We start from the raw sequence: 14001 nt of genomic DNA on the forward strand, positions 1-14001 counted from the left end.
AAAGATTGCTGCAGGCTTGCAATTTTGCATCCATATATAGAACTTGACCTACTGCTCATAGTTACGAATTTCTGTGCTCTGTAATGTAGTCTTTGACACATAGTAGAAAGGGGGCCAAAATATAAATCTTGAAAGTAGTTTAAAATTCACAAATAACTACAGTTGATTCATTGAGATTAAGAAACATCTGTATCATCAATAAAAGATTTACTGTCTAATGCTGTATATCTATGGCAAAAAAAAATCACTCTACTGGTGCCACAAGTGCAGTAAACATTACTGCTGACAACCTGTACTAGTAAACAAGGGCACCTGTGGCAGTTATTCATACAAGCTGGCTTTACATTGGCTGCACTGTAACTGCGTCTGGTGCAAACTCGTCCTTTATATATTTTAAACTAGGTACAGTACTCGGCGCACCATTCCTAGCCTCTGACCTGCTCTTCATTTCCTCCCAAAACACCACACTATTTCACAACTACAGCAAAAAGCCTTTGCACTGTTTATCAAAGGCTGAAACAAAATATTACTATGACCACAGAAAATACAAAGAACCAGAAAAAATCAAGTAAGTTAAAACCTGAAATCAAGTCAGAGCTCACAGTAGCCGTTTACTAATTTGTCATTCTACTGTTAGTGGATGTTGATCACGAATCGTAACTCTAGTTGATTTTGCCACCTCCCGCCACCCAAACCTTCAAGCGTTTAGACTAATTGTACCGACCCTACCACTGCTCCGATTGAATTCAGCTAAAATGACTAGGGGAGCTTATTTATGGTCCAGTTGCGCATTTGATAATGCGATCATCCATCCACTTAACCGTTGGGGAATCTTTCACATCTTTCTTGATGGTTGCTCCCTTAGGAGAGAGTTAGATAAACACTGAAAATAAAAAAGATTGGGAGAATAAGGGGAAAGAGCAAGGAGTTGGGATTAGTAGACCTAACGCTCCACTCCCTCCTACACCATTAGCCTTGTAAGGAGTGGTAGGAAGATTCCATCCCTTAAAAGGCACCAGAGAATTCGCGGCGCGGTGTCGGGATCTGACGTCTTGAGTCCTGACATAATTTCTGGCATACATACCCGCTTCAAAACTAGTTTTTGTTTTGGGTTCAATGCGTTTTAGATGTTGACGTTTTGAAACAATCTCTCACTCTTTCTATTACTTCGAGTCTTTATATGATATTTCAAGACAATAACCCCATATCGGTGCATACCTAAGTTTGTCTTTCCGGCATCCGTAGTGTTGTACTATTTAACTGAAACAGATAAACCAGATTAAGAAGTGCAATCAACGATTTTTCCCCCCGGGTTTTATTTTGTGTATTTACCTGCAACATGATGTAAAGTTTGTCAAATTTCATCCACAAATGCACATTCAGGTAGTGAATAGTTCCAACTAACTTCTAATTGTGATTTACCGCCTGCAATAAATTATGTAACCGAGGGCGTTGAAATTTGACATGTAAGTGGAGGTATTTCTTGCTATGTAACCGATGCGTTCATATGTCAGAAAATTAACTGCAGGAAAAATAAACTGCACTAGACAGACCACGAGATGGCCTCAGTGTACCAATTTTTTTTACACTAAAAATGACAATATACAGAATTTACATTCTGATACATAAATAATGCGTCTAGGATGAAGTGGAGGTTCTCCTAATCTGCTGCCATAGAAAGATTAAAGGGAACGCCCAGCGAAGCAGATACGCCGTTTCTCTGCCGATCCTCCACCAAAGTTACGGCCGATCCGGAGAACCCTGCGGGAAATCTGAGTCCACAAGGGCAGGATTTTCGCCTCCATATGGGGGAGGGGGGTGCGGGCAGCGGGGAGCGAAAATTCACGCTGCCGGCTGGCGTGCCGATTTGCTGGCACCATCCCACCCCCGGGGCCATTTTCCAGGAGGCGGGATTGGCGGCCTGAGTGCCCCTGAAGCATTGTGGAACAAGCCAACTGACTGGAGGTTGCCTCCTGGCAGCAGAACAGGAAGCTACGGCTCTGGACAGGCTTTGTGCCTGCCTGGCCACAGCTCCCCCTCCACAATGGTGGCCCGGCTGCTGAGGTCATTTTTGTTGTTTTAAATGTTGCAGAGAGGGTGCTTCCCTTTCTCTATCACTCGGATTGCAGGCTGCTGCTCCTTCCGTGCTGGAGGGCCTCCAATTGGACCCCCAGCTTCAAGAGCCCACATTGTCCTTAATTAGATGGCAAGCCTGCCCTCTGCCCACTGATTAGCCTATTTGGGGAAAATCATTGCCGGGCGACTGTTCCCCACACAGTGCATGGTTGGGACTCTCATTTGATCCCGATGTTGGGTCCTGACCGAAAGACAAAAACCTTCCCAAGAAGACTTCAACCCCACTTGATTCCCGTCCCCTACAGGCTATCCTCGAAAATCTGATGTTAGACTGAGTCCAGGGGCAGAATTTTGCCCTCACCGGGCGGGCTCGGCATAGGCAGGCCTGACCGCGATTTCACGTTGTGAAACGCGGCTCGTCACTGTCCAGGAAGGGCCAAGCGGTGGTGGGGGCCTGTAGGCCGCTGGGTTCAATGGCGGCCCGGTAGCCTGTTTAAAAATGGCCCAGGCAGCTCCAGAAAGGCTGCCAGGGAAGGACGTCTGTCTGCCGTTGCAAGGATGGAGTCCAGTGTGTCAGCAAACGCCAGGCAGTTCGGGGGGCACTCGGCGCCCCATTTTTCTGACAAATGCCTCGCTACCCTCTTGTAGGAGGTGGCTGCCAGGACGGACACCCTTGTCCCCAGAGATGGGAAGAGAAGGCTACCGCACACCACACAGAAGGCATGGGAGGAGGTGGCAGCCCGGGTGAGCAGCCACGATGTGGTGTGGTGTGGTGGACCTGGGTGCAGTATTAGAAGCATTTAAGGACCTGCTGCGCTCAGGAAGAGTGAGTACCATGTTGGCATGGGTCAGTGTGTTGAATTTGGGCTGTACCCTGTGCAGGGGTGTTAGAGTCTGAGTGCCAACTGTCAATCACACCGGCGCTGGCCAAGGGGTTGAGCCCTAGCTGCTTTGACTGAGTGCCTTGCAACTTGAGGGCTACAACTCGGATGTGCCCTGCAAGGTGCTCCTCAGCTGGGGTTGGCCAGGCTGCAATGGTGCTGCAGGTACCGAGTGAACTAATCAATGCTCCTCTGTCCTTTCAGGAGAAGACATCCCATAATAATATTGAGAGGTCGCGGACTGGTGGAGGACCCCCGCACCTCCTCATCCTCATGCGATATGAGCAGGAGGCATTGGAGCTCGAGAGGCACCATGCACCTTGGTCAAACAGCCGTGGTGAGGCTGGGTTGTCAGACAAAGGTAAGAGTGCAGTGCACTGATGTTAGAATTTTGGCTTGTGCAATCATTCTAGTGCAGTCTCTTTATTGATGTGAGCCTCGAACCTGGAGTCCCCATTCATCATTGAAAGACGAAGGCACCATGATGCAGACCTCCATTGTCTCACCAGGGTGCCTAGCATGCACTGTGACAGTGTGATGACTTTAACTAATGACATGTCCTTCTTCTCCCTTTTAGATTCGCCAGGTGTTCGCTCTCCGGATCCTGAAGGGCCACTCCTGACACCGGAGGACCACCATGCTCCCCAAGCATCTGCGTCACACCCGCTCTCTGAAGCAGGCACCAGCGTAGATACCAGCACCTCGATGGGCATTAGTTTGGCGGCTAGTATCTCAGTGCACATTGGTGAGGGCAATTCACACTCACTTGAGGTGTAGGTGGAGACAGAGAGTGCCCAGGGCGCTGGCAGTCGGAGGACTGCTGGGGACCAGGACGATGCTCAGTCGAAGGCTGATGGTGGGCTTCTGGAGTCCTCCATTAGGCAGCAGATGCTGGACATCCAGCGCGGTGTGCGGGAGGATCTGGCGGATATCCAAGAGGGTATGCATGCCATGGTCTCCCTTGTGGAGGAGTCCCTGCGGAGCATGAGCACTGCGTTGACCCTCATGGCTGAGCACAATGCCTCCTCCATGAAGAGAGTAACGACTCTCAAGGAGAGGCTGCTCCAAGAACAGAATCAGGGGTTCCTGGAGTTGTGCTTGGACCTTTAAGCCCTGACACAAACACTGACCTCAGCTGGTCATTGTCCACGTTTGAGATGGATGGGGCACCCAGCATCCCAGTTAGGTGCCCGTTCATTAATGACAAGCAGGGAGTTCCACAGCGATCTCACATTGGTGCATGAGCAGCTTGTCGTCTCTGTGGGCTCCTCGCAGGACGCTCCGGATGATGGCAGCAGCTCCTCCGCCCCTCTGCCAGTGACCATCGCATCTGATGAGGCAGCGGCAACTGGGGAGATGCCAGCTGTGGCACTGGCCACTCCCTCCCAGGCGGGGCCAGCACAGGCTCCACTGGCCAGAGAATGACCTCCAAGGTCATCAAGGACAACATGACAGCATATTCAGCAGTCTGTCTCCAATGCCGGTGCCAGCGAGGAGGGAGCACCTGGACAGAGCAGCCGTAAACATAAGTTTAAAGTACCTTAAGCACAAGAAGGACTGGTCACGGGTGATCTTTTATTCCCCAATTTTTTTTTTCTTTTTTTAATGGTTTGACTACCAACACGGTTTTTTTTCTGTTCAAGACTATGTGAGTTCCAACATAAAATTACATTTGCTTTTGTGTTATTGGCCTGAGTATCCTTCATTTATTTTGTAGGTGCAGGGTAGGCCAGTATGTAATGCTGGATGTGGGTGGCTCGAACCTTTATTGCACAGGCACTGAGTGTATCTTAGGGGCCAAGGAAAGGGTCATTTCTGCGATCCACGATGGAAACGGCAGCCCTGGCATGAGATGGTAGCTCTTACTTGGCAGCCTAGCTCAAGGAGCATTGGATCAAGGTGTACCTGCCTCCCTGGAGGTTACCGAGGTCTGACTCCACACCCTCAGCGTTCTCCTCATCATGCTCCTCTTCTGACTCACTACTGGATTCATCTCCTGTGGCCTGTGCAGATGCATCAAGATCCTCTTCCTCCAGTGAGTCCCTTCTTGCCAGTGCCAGATTGTGGAGAGCACAGCATGCAACCACTATCAGTGACACCCGCTCTGGGGGGGTATTGCTGTGCGCCCCCTGAAGTGTCCAGGCATCGGAAGCGCATCTACCATCGCCCTTATGGAGCCATGGCTGCTGTTATACTGCTGCTCGGCCTCTGTTCTTGGGTGGCGGAGAAGCATCATAAGCCACCTTTTCACCCAGAAGCCATCCATCTTGTCGGGCTGGAGCACTGAAGAGCCTTGGCATCTGGGAGTGTCTGAGGATGTACGCGTCATGGGTGCCGGGAACCCAGCAAACACCGCAAAGTCTCTGGCTTGCTCAGCCTGGCTGGCCTTGTCTGTACGGAAATGAAGGGAAGTCAATATCCACCTGAACAGAGTTTCTGTCATCAGCTTGACGCAACTGTGGACAGCTGATTGGGAGACTCAACACAGATCCTCCACTGACCCCAGGAAAGAGCTGGAGGTATAGAAGTTGAGGGCCACAGTGACCTTCAGAGGCACTGGCACGTGGTGTTCACCCACACAGTCGGAGCTGATCTCAGGCCTGATCATCTGGCAAATGGAGCTCATGGTCTCCCTTGAGAGGCAGAGCCTCCTTCGACATTGCACCTCAGACATATTGAGGTAGCTGCATTGCTGCCTGAAAACTCTAGCAGCAGGATAGTGGTGTTTTCTGTGGCTCCTTCTGCCTTGGACTTCCTGCTAGTCCTGCGCCCCTTGTGCCTGCGCCTCTCCTCCCACAGGTCCCTCCCCTGGAAGCTGCATTGGGACACCAGGCCTGCTCTCCCTTCTGCCCCTATGTTCCTCCTCAGAGGAGCTGCCTCCAGTGGAGATCACAATCCCCATTACCAGGGAAGGCTGTCTGATACTTGGAAAGGTCCACATGGTCCGAATCCTCGGGGGTCTGGAAGACACCAATGAGTCCAGAAATGAAGCCTGGAAATGCTAAGAATAAAGCTCCGATCAGAGTCTCAATTGCCACCAGCATCAGGTTATTGCCAAGTCTCAATCAGCCACCAGCAGCAGGTTATCTCCAAAATTCCTCACTACTCACAATGGCAATGCTGCTGACCTTATCCTGCCCGTGGATGAGGTTTTGTAAAGTGTGGCCTGCCCACCTGCCTGTTTTGCCCGTGCAATGAGTGAAAAAATCGCACGGGCAATGTTAAATCATCAATTTGGTTATCAAGAGCCTTAACTGGCTTGTTAATTAATGGCAGGCACGGCTCCAACTCCTGTGCGCCCACCGAGTGAAATATTGTGCGTCATTTTATGCTCGAGCGGGTCAGGCGCAGGCTGAGTGAAAAATTCTTCCCCTGGACTAATTTCCCGCAATTGGCAATGTTTGCACGGGCTGCAGATTTCCAGCTGCACCTATCTCAGTCTTGTTCCACTTCATCAGTTTTTTCTTTTGCGGCCATTGGGAGTTTTAAAACGTATCTTTCCATAGGATGTGGGCACCCTAGCAAGGCCAGCATTTGCAGCATGTTTTGCTCATGAACCTCATGGTTTGTTCAGCCATTTCAGAGGGCTGTTAAGAGTCAGCCACTTTGCTTTGGATCTGGAGTCACAAGTAGGCCAGACCAGGTAAGGATGGCAGATTACCTTCCCTAAAGGACAATGGTGAATGAGATGGATTTTTATAACCATTGCTGATAGTTTCATTGATACCATTACTGAGACTAGCTTTCAATTCCAGAATTCATTGACTGAATTTAAATTCCACCGGGTGCTATGCTGGAGTTTGAACCCAGAACATTAGCGTGGGCCTCTGGATTACATTCCAGTGACATTACCACCATGCAAGCATCTCCCCAAGATAGAAACTGGGGACCAGGTTGGAGAATCTGTAAGCTATTGATGCAGATTCAAGTTGAGTATTCCTGAGAGAATTATGTAATAGTCCTGTTCTAATTTTGTAATGAGGAGATGGAGATAAAGTTTTGTAAACTATTGTAATCCTCTGTATTTTCTATTGTCTATCTGCTACTTTTAAGAACTGCACACTGTAGATTATAGCTTAAATTGTGCTTTGAAAGAGTATTCTACTGCATTCTAATGGCAAGGAGCTTACAACTGGGTTTGTCAAATAGCCAACAATATAAGAACATAAGATCATAAGAAAAAGGAGCAGGAGTTGGCCATTTGGCCCCTTGAGCCTGCTCCACCATTCAACAAGATCATGGCTGGTCTGATTGTGGCCTTAACTCCACTTTCCTGCCTGCCCCCATCACCTTTGACTCCCTTGTAGATGGGAAATTTAACTCAGCCTTGAATATGCTGAGTTCTACTTGCATAGTCTAATGAGTTCCATGCTTAAAACATCCTCTCAGCATCTACCTTGCCACGCAACGCAGAATCTTATATGTTTCCATAAGTTCACCTCTCATTCTTCTAAACACCTATGAGTATAGGTCCAACCTGCTCAACCTTTCATCACAAGCAAACATTTTCAACCCAGGAATCAACCTAGTAAATTTTCTCTGAACTGCCTCTAATGCAATTACATCCCTCCTTAAATAAGGATGCTAAAATTTTGCACAGTATTACAGGTGCAGTCTCACCAGTGCCCTGTAGAGTTGTAACAAAACTTCCCTAATTTTATACTCCACCCCTCTTGCAATAATGGCCGACATTCCATTTGCCTTCCTAATTACTTATTGAACCTGCATACTATTGTTTCGTAATCCCTCTATGCTGCAGCATTCTCCAGTTTCTCGCCATTACATAATATTCTGCTTTTCTATTCTTCTCATCAAAGTGGACAACCTCACGCTTTCCCATACTTCATCTGCCAAATTTTTGGCCATTCACTTAACATATTTATATCCCTTTGCAGACTCTTTGTGTCCCCCTCATAATTTGCTTTCCTACCTATCTTTGTATCATCAGGAAATTTAGCTGCAGTCTGCTCTGTCCCTTCATCCAAGTCATGAATATAGATTGTAAATAGTTGAGGCCCCAGCACTGATCCCTGTGCCACCCCAGTAAGGAGCACATGAGGAGACAGGTGACTATGCCAGAGTGAGGTGGAGACCAAGTGTGTAGTGAATTAGGTGCACATGGGAACTCGGTGCACGTGGGAAAGAAATGTGGTATACATAGGAATTATTCTAAGTTAATTAAGAAAGTAGTTAAATTAAGCTAACTAAACAACATAAGAGAGCCCATAGAGCAGCAGTATTTCAGAGAGAGAGAGCCCATAAAACAGTGGAGTGCGAGCCGGGAGTTTATAGATTAAATCTGTTAGTCACATCACAGGAGTGCCTAAATCAGAGCTAATGTGCATGTATGTGAATGCACAGAGTGTGTTCAATAAGATTGGTCAACTGCAGACACAGGTTGTTACATGGAATTATATTATTGCTATAACAGACCTGGCTCAAAAAAGGGCAGGACTGGGTGTTAAATATTCCCAGGTACAAGGTATTTAGGAGAGACAGGAAAGGAAGAAAAGTTGAGGGGGTGGGAAGTGGTGGGGGGAGAGTGGAAGTATTGGTTGAAGATAGCATTACAGTACTGGAGAGAGAGGGAGTTCTAGAGAGGTCAAGGACAGAATCTCTCTGGCTAGAGGTAAGGAATGATAAAGGTGCAATAATATTGATCGGTGTAGTATATAGACCACCAACTAGTGGAAGGGATGTAGAGAAACAAATCTGCAAAGAAATTACAGAGACGTGCAAGAATTATAGAGTAATTATAATGGGGGACTTCAATTATCCAAATATAGACTAGGATAGGAATAGTGCAAAGGGACAAGAGGGCCAAGAGTTCCTAGAATGTGTTCAAGATAATTTTTTGCAGCAGTATGTTTCTGGTCCAATGAGAGGGCAGGCACTGTTGGACCTGGTTCTGGGGAATGAGTTGGCCCAAGTGGATCAACTATCAGAGAGAGAGCAGAGAGAGGGGACAGTGACCATTGTATCATAAGGTTTAGGTTGGACATGGAAAAGGACAAGGAACAATCCAGAGCAGCGATAATTAATTGGGGGAAAGCCAACTTCGATGGGATGAGAATGCACCTGAGTCTTGTGAGCTGAAATGAAATGTTGGAAGAAAAGACAGTGGCTGAACAATGGGCTATCTTCAAAGAAAAAGTATTGCAAGCAATGTCGAGGTATATTCCCTTGAAAGGGAAAGGTAGAACAAATAAATCCAGAGCGCCCTGGATGATGAGAGAGATAGAGGTGAAGATGAAAAGGAAGAAGTATGCGTACGACAGATGTCAGGTAGAAAATACAACGGAGAATCAGGCTGAAAGAGAATCACAAGGTCTTCTATAATCATATAAATACTAAAAGGGCAGTAAAAGAAAGAGTAGGTCCGATTAGGAATTACAAAAAGAGGACTTGCACATGGAGGCAGAAGAAATATATAAATTACTTGAATGAAGGGATTGAAGGGATAGTTGCCAGATTTGCTGATGACACAAAGATAGGTTGGAAAGTAAGTTGTGAAGAGGACATAAGGAGGCTACAAACAGATGTAGATAGGTTAGTGAGTGGGCAAGAGTGGGCAGATGGAGTTTAATGTGGGAAAATGTGAAATTGTCCATTTTGGCAGGAAGAATAAAAGAGAAGCATATTATCTAAATGGTGAGATCGCAGAGCTCTTGAGGTACAGAGGGATCTGGGTGTCCTAGTGCATAAATCACAAAAGGCTAGTAATGAAGTACAACAAGTAATTATGAAAACTAATAGAATGTTATTATTTATTATGAGGGGAATTGAATACAAAAGTAGGGAGGTTATGCTTCAGTTGTACAGGGCACTAGTGAGACCACATTTGGAGTATTGTGTACAGTATTGGCCACCTTATTTAAGGAAGGATGTAAGTGCATTGGAAGCAGTTCAGAGAAGGTTTACCAGACCAATAGCTCGAATGGGTGGGTTGTCTTGTGGGGAAATGTTGGACAGACTATGCTTGTGTCCGCTGGAGTTTAGAAGAATAAGAGGCGACTTGATTGAAACATATAAGATCCTTAGGAGTCTTGACACGGTGGATGTGGTGAGAATGTTTCTTCTTGTGGGAGAATCTAGAATTAGGGTTCACTGTTTAAAAATAAGGGGTCGCCCATTTAAAACAGAGAGAAGGTGAAGTTTTTTCACTCAGAGGGTTGTTAGTCTTTGGAACTCTCTTCCTGAAGAGGTGGTGGAAGCAGAATCTTTGAATATTTTTAAGGCAGAGGTGGATAAATTCTTGGTAAGCAAGAGGGTGATAGGTTATAGGGGGTAGGTGGGATGCATATTTCAGGTTATTATCAGTCCAGCCATGATCTTATTAAATGGTGGAGCAGGCTCAAGAGGCTCAATGGCCTACTCCTGCTCCTTGTTTGTATGTTTGGAGGTATTAAACAAGTACCTTGCATCTATCTTTACAAAGGAAGAAGATTCTACCCAGGGTGAGGTGAGAGAGAAAGCAACTGGTATGCTAGAAGAATTTACAATTGAGGTTTTAGAAACGCTATCTTAAAATTGATAAGGTACCAGGACTGGATGAGATGCATCCAAGGGTACTGAGGGAAGTGAGAGCGGAAATTGCAGGGTACTAGTGATAACCTTCCAGTGTTTTTTGGACATAGGGGTGCTGCAAGAGAACTGGAGAATTGCAAATGTTACACCCTTGTTCAAAAAGGGGTGTAAGGATAAAGCTGGCAACTGCAGACCAGTCAGTTTGACTTCAGTGGTAGGGAAACTTCTGGAAACTATAGTTCGGGACAAAATCAAAAGTCACTTAGACAAATGCGGGATAATTAAGTAAAGCTAGTGTGGATTCATTAAGGGAAAATCATGTTTAACTAACTTGCTGGATTTTTGTGAAGAGTAACAGAAGGTTGATAAGGGCACGCTGTTGATATGGTGTATATGAATTTTTAAAAGGTATTTGATACAGTGCCACACAGTAGACTTTAAGCAAAATTCTCGCTCATGGAATAAAAGGGAGAGTAGGCACCTGGATAAGAAATTGGCTGAGTGACAGGAAACAAAGAGTAGTGGTTAATGGATATTGATTTGAGGAAGGTTTGTAGTGGAGTTCCCCAGGGTCAATGTTGGGACCCTTTCTCTTCCTGGTATATATTAATGACCTAGACTTTAGTGTTCAGGGCATGATTTCAAAATTTGCAGATGATACAAAGATTGGACACATTGTCAACTGTGATGAGGATAGTCTTGAACTTCAAAAGGACATAGACATGTTGGTGGATTGGGCAGACAAGTGGCAGATGAAGTTCAATGCAGAGAAGTATGAGATGATTCATTTTGGCAGGAAGAATATGGAGAGACAGCATAAATAAAGGGAGAAACTCTAAAGGAGGTGGAGGAACAGAGGGGCCTCAGTGTATATGTACATAAGTCATTGAAGATGACGGGGGATGTTGAGAGAGCAATTAATAAAGCATATAGTATCTTAGGCTTTATTAATAGGGGTATTGAGTACTAGAATAAGGAGGTCATGTTGAACTTATATAAGGAACTAGTTTGGCCTCATCTGGAGTACTGCATCCAGTTCTGGGTGCCAGGATGTGAAGGCATTGGAGGGAGTACAGAGGAGATTCACAAGAATGATTCCAGGGATGAAGAACTGTAGCTATGAGGATAGATTGGAGACGTTGGAACTGTTTTCCTTGGTGAAAAGAAGGCTGACAGGAAACTTGAAAGAGGTATTCAAGATCCTAGGGAGTATGGACAGGGTAAATAGTGAGAAACTGCCACCACTCAAGGAAGCATCAAGAACTAGAGGGCATAGATTCAAAATAATTGGCAAATGGAGCAAAATGATGTGAGGCAAAATTTTTCCACCCAAAGGGTGGTTGGAGCCTGGAACAAACTTTCTGACAGGGTGGTGGAGGCAGGTTCGATCGAGGTACTCAAAAAGGAATTGGACAGCTATCTGAATAGAAAGAAAGTGCAAGGTACAGGGCTAAGGCAGGGAGTGGGAGACTAGGTAGAATGCTCCTTCAGACAACCCGTGCAGACTTGATGGACCAAATGGCCTCCTTCTGCACTGTAAAGATTCTGTGACATTGGTTACAGTTTTCCAACCTGAAAATTTATCCACTGATTCCTGTTAGTTAGCCAATCCTCTATCCATGCTAATATATTATCCCAAACACCATGAGCTGTTATCTTGCTTCCTTTATGTGTCACCCTACTGAATGTTTTTGGAAATCCAAATACTCTACATCTATCCTATATCCACCCTGATTGTTAAACCCGCTCATAAATTTGTCAGACACAATTTCTGGTTCATAAAACAATGTTCACTCTGCTTCATTGTATTCTGATTTTCTAAATACAAACATAAAAACATACCAACAAGGAACAGGAGTAGGCCATTCAGCACCTCAAGCCTGCTTCGCCATTTAATAAGATCATGGCTGATCTGATAGTAACCTGAAATCTGCACTCCACCTACCCCCAATAACCTCTCACCCCCTTGCTTAACAAGAATCTATCCACCTTTGCCTTAAAAAAATTTAAAGACTCTGCTTCCAACACTTTTTCAGGAAGAGAGTTCCAAAGACTCACTGCCCTCTGAGTGAAAACATTTCGCCTCATGTGTTTTAAATGGCGATCCCTTATATTTAAACAGTGACCCCAAGTTCTAGATTCTCCCACAAAAGGAAACATCCTCTCCACATCCACCCTGTCAAGACCCCTCAGAATCTTATATGTTTCAATCAAGTTGCATTGTACTCTTCTAAACTCCAGCAGATACAAGCCTTGTCTGTCCAACCTTTCCTTATAAGACAACCCACCCATTCCACATTTTAGTCTGGTAAACGTTCTGCCACTACTTCCTTAATACTTCCAGCACTTTTTCAATGACCGATGTTAGGCTAACTGGCCTATATTTTCCTGTTTTCTGTCTCTCTCCTTTCTTGCAAAGTGGTGTTACATTTGCAGTTTTCCAATCCGCTGGATGTTAAACTCCTGACACTGAGTTGGTGAAGTAGAAGACCAGAAGCCAATCTTTAATCTGTTTTCGATTTACTCATAGAGTTAAACATTACAACTGTAGAGTTCCTAATTCCACTCACACACCAATGTCAATAAGTATCTCTTTACACATGCTCAAGTAATCAACCTATCAATGCCCTCAATCCATATATATTTAACTTCATTTATACAATTAACACTGCGTCTTTTCCTGAATCTAGGGAATTTTGGAATGTTACAACCAATTCAACCACTATCTCCGCAGCCACTTATTTTAAGGTCTTAGGATGCAAGTCATCAGGTCCAAGGGGCTTGTCAGTCTATCGTTCCATTAGTTTTCCTCGTACTTTTTCTCTAGTAGTAGTGTTTTTTTTAAGTTCCTCCCTCCCTTTTTCCCCTTGATGTTCCACTATTCTTGGTTTTTTTTTTGTGTATTCTACTGTGAAGACAGATACAAAATACTTGTTCAAAGTCGGCCATTTCTTCCTATTATTAAATCCCCAGTCTCATTCTCTAAGGGACCAAAGTTATTTGTTTCCTTTATATATACTTCTCTTACTGTCTGTTTTTATATTTCTTGTTAGTTTACTCTCACATTCTAATTTCTCCCTCTTTTTTTAGTAATTCCTTGCTGATTTCTACAATTTTCCAAATATTCTGGCCTACCACTAATGTTCGCAGCATTGTATGCCTTTTTTTCAATTTGATACCATACTGAACTTCCTTAGTTGGCCACAAATGGTATGTCCTCCTCATAGAGTCTTTCTTTCTCAATAGAATATATGTTTGTTGAGAGTTATGAAATATCTCCTTACATGTGTTTCTTATCTACCGCCATACCTTCTAACCTATTTTCCCAGTCCACTGTGGCCAACTCTGTCTTCATACCTTTGTAATTGCCTTTATTTAAGTTTAAGACACTAGCTTGAGACATGTTTCTCACCCTCAAATTGAATGTGAAATTTTATCATATTATGCTGAGTCTTGCCTGGAGGATCTTTTACTATGTGATCATTAAGTAATCCTATCTCATTACACATTACCAGGT

This window comes from Cetorhinus maximus, chromosome 1 (assembly GCF_964194155.1).
Source record: "Cetorhinus maximus chromosome 1, sCetMax3.hap1.1, whole genome shotgun sequence".
Taxonomy (NCBI): domain Eukaryota; kingdom Metazoa; phylum Chordata; class Chondrichthyes; order Lamniformes; family Cetorhinidae; genus Cetorhinus; species Cetorhinus maximus.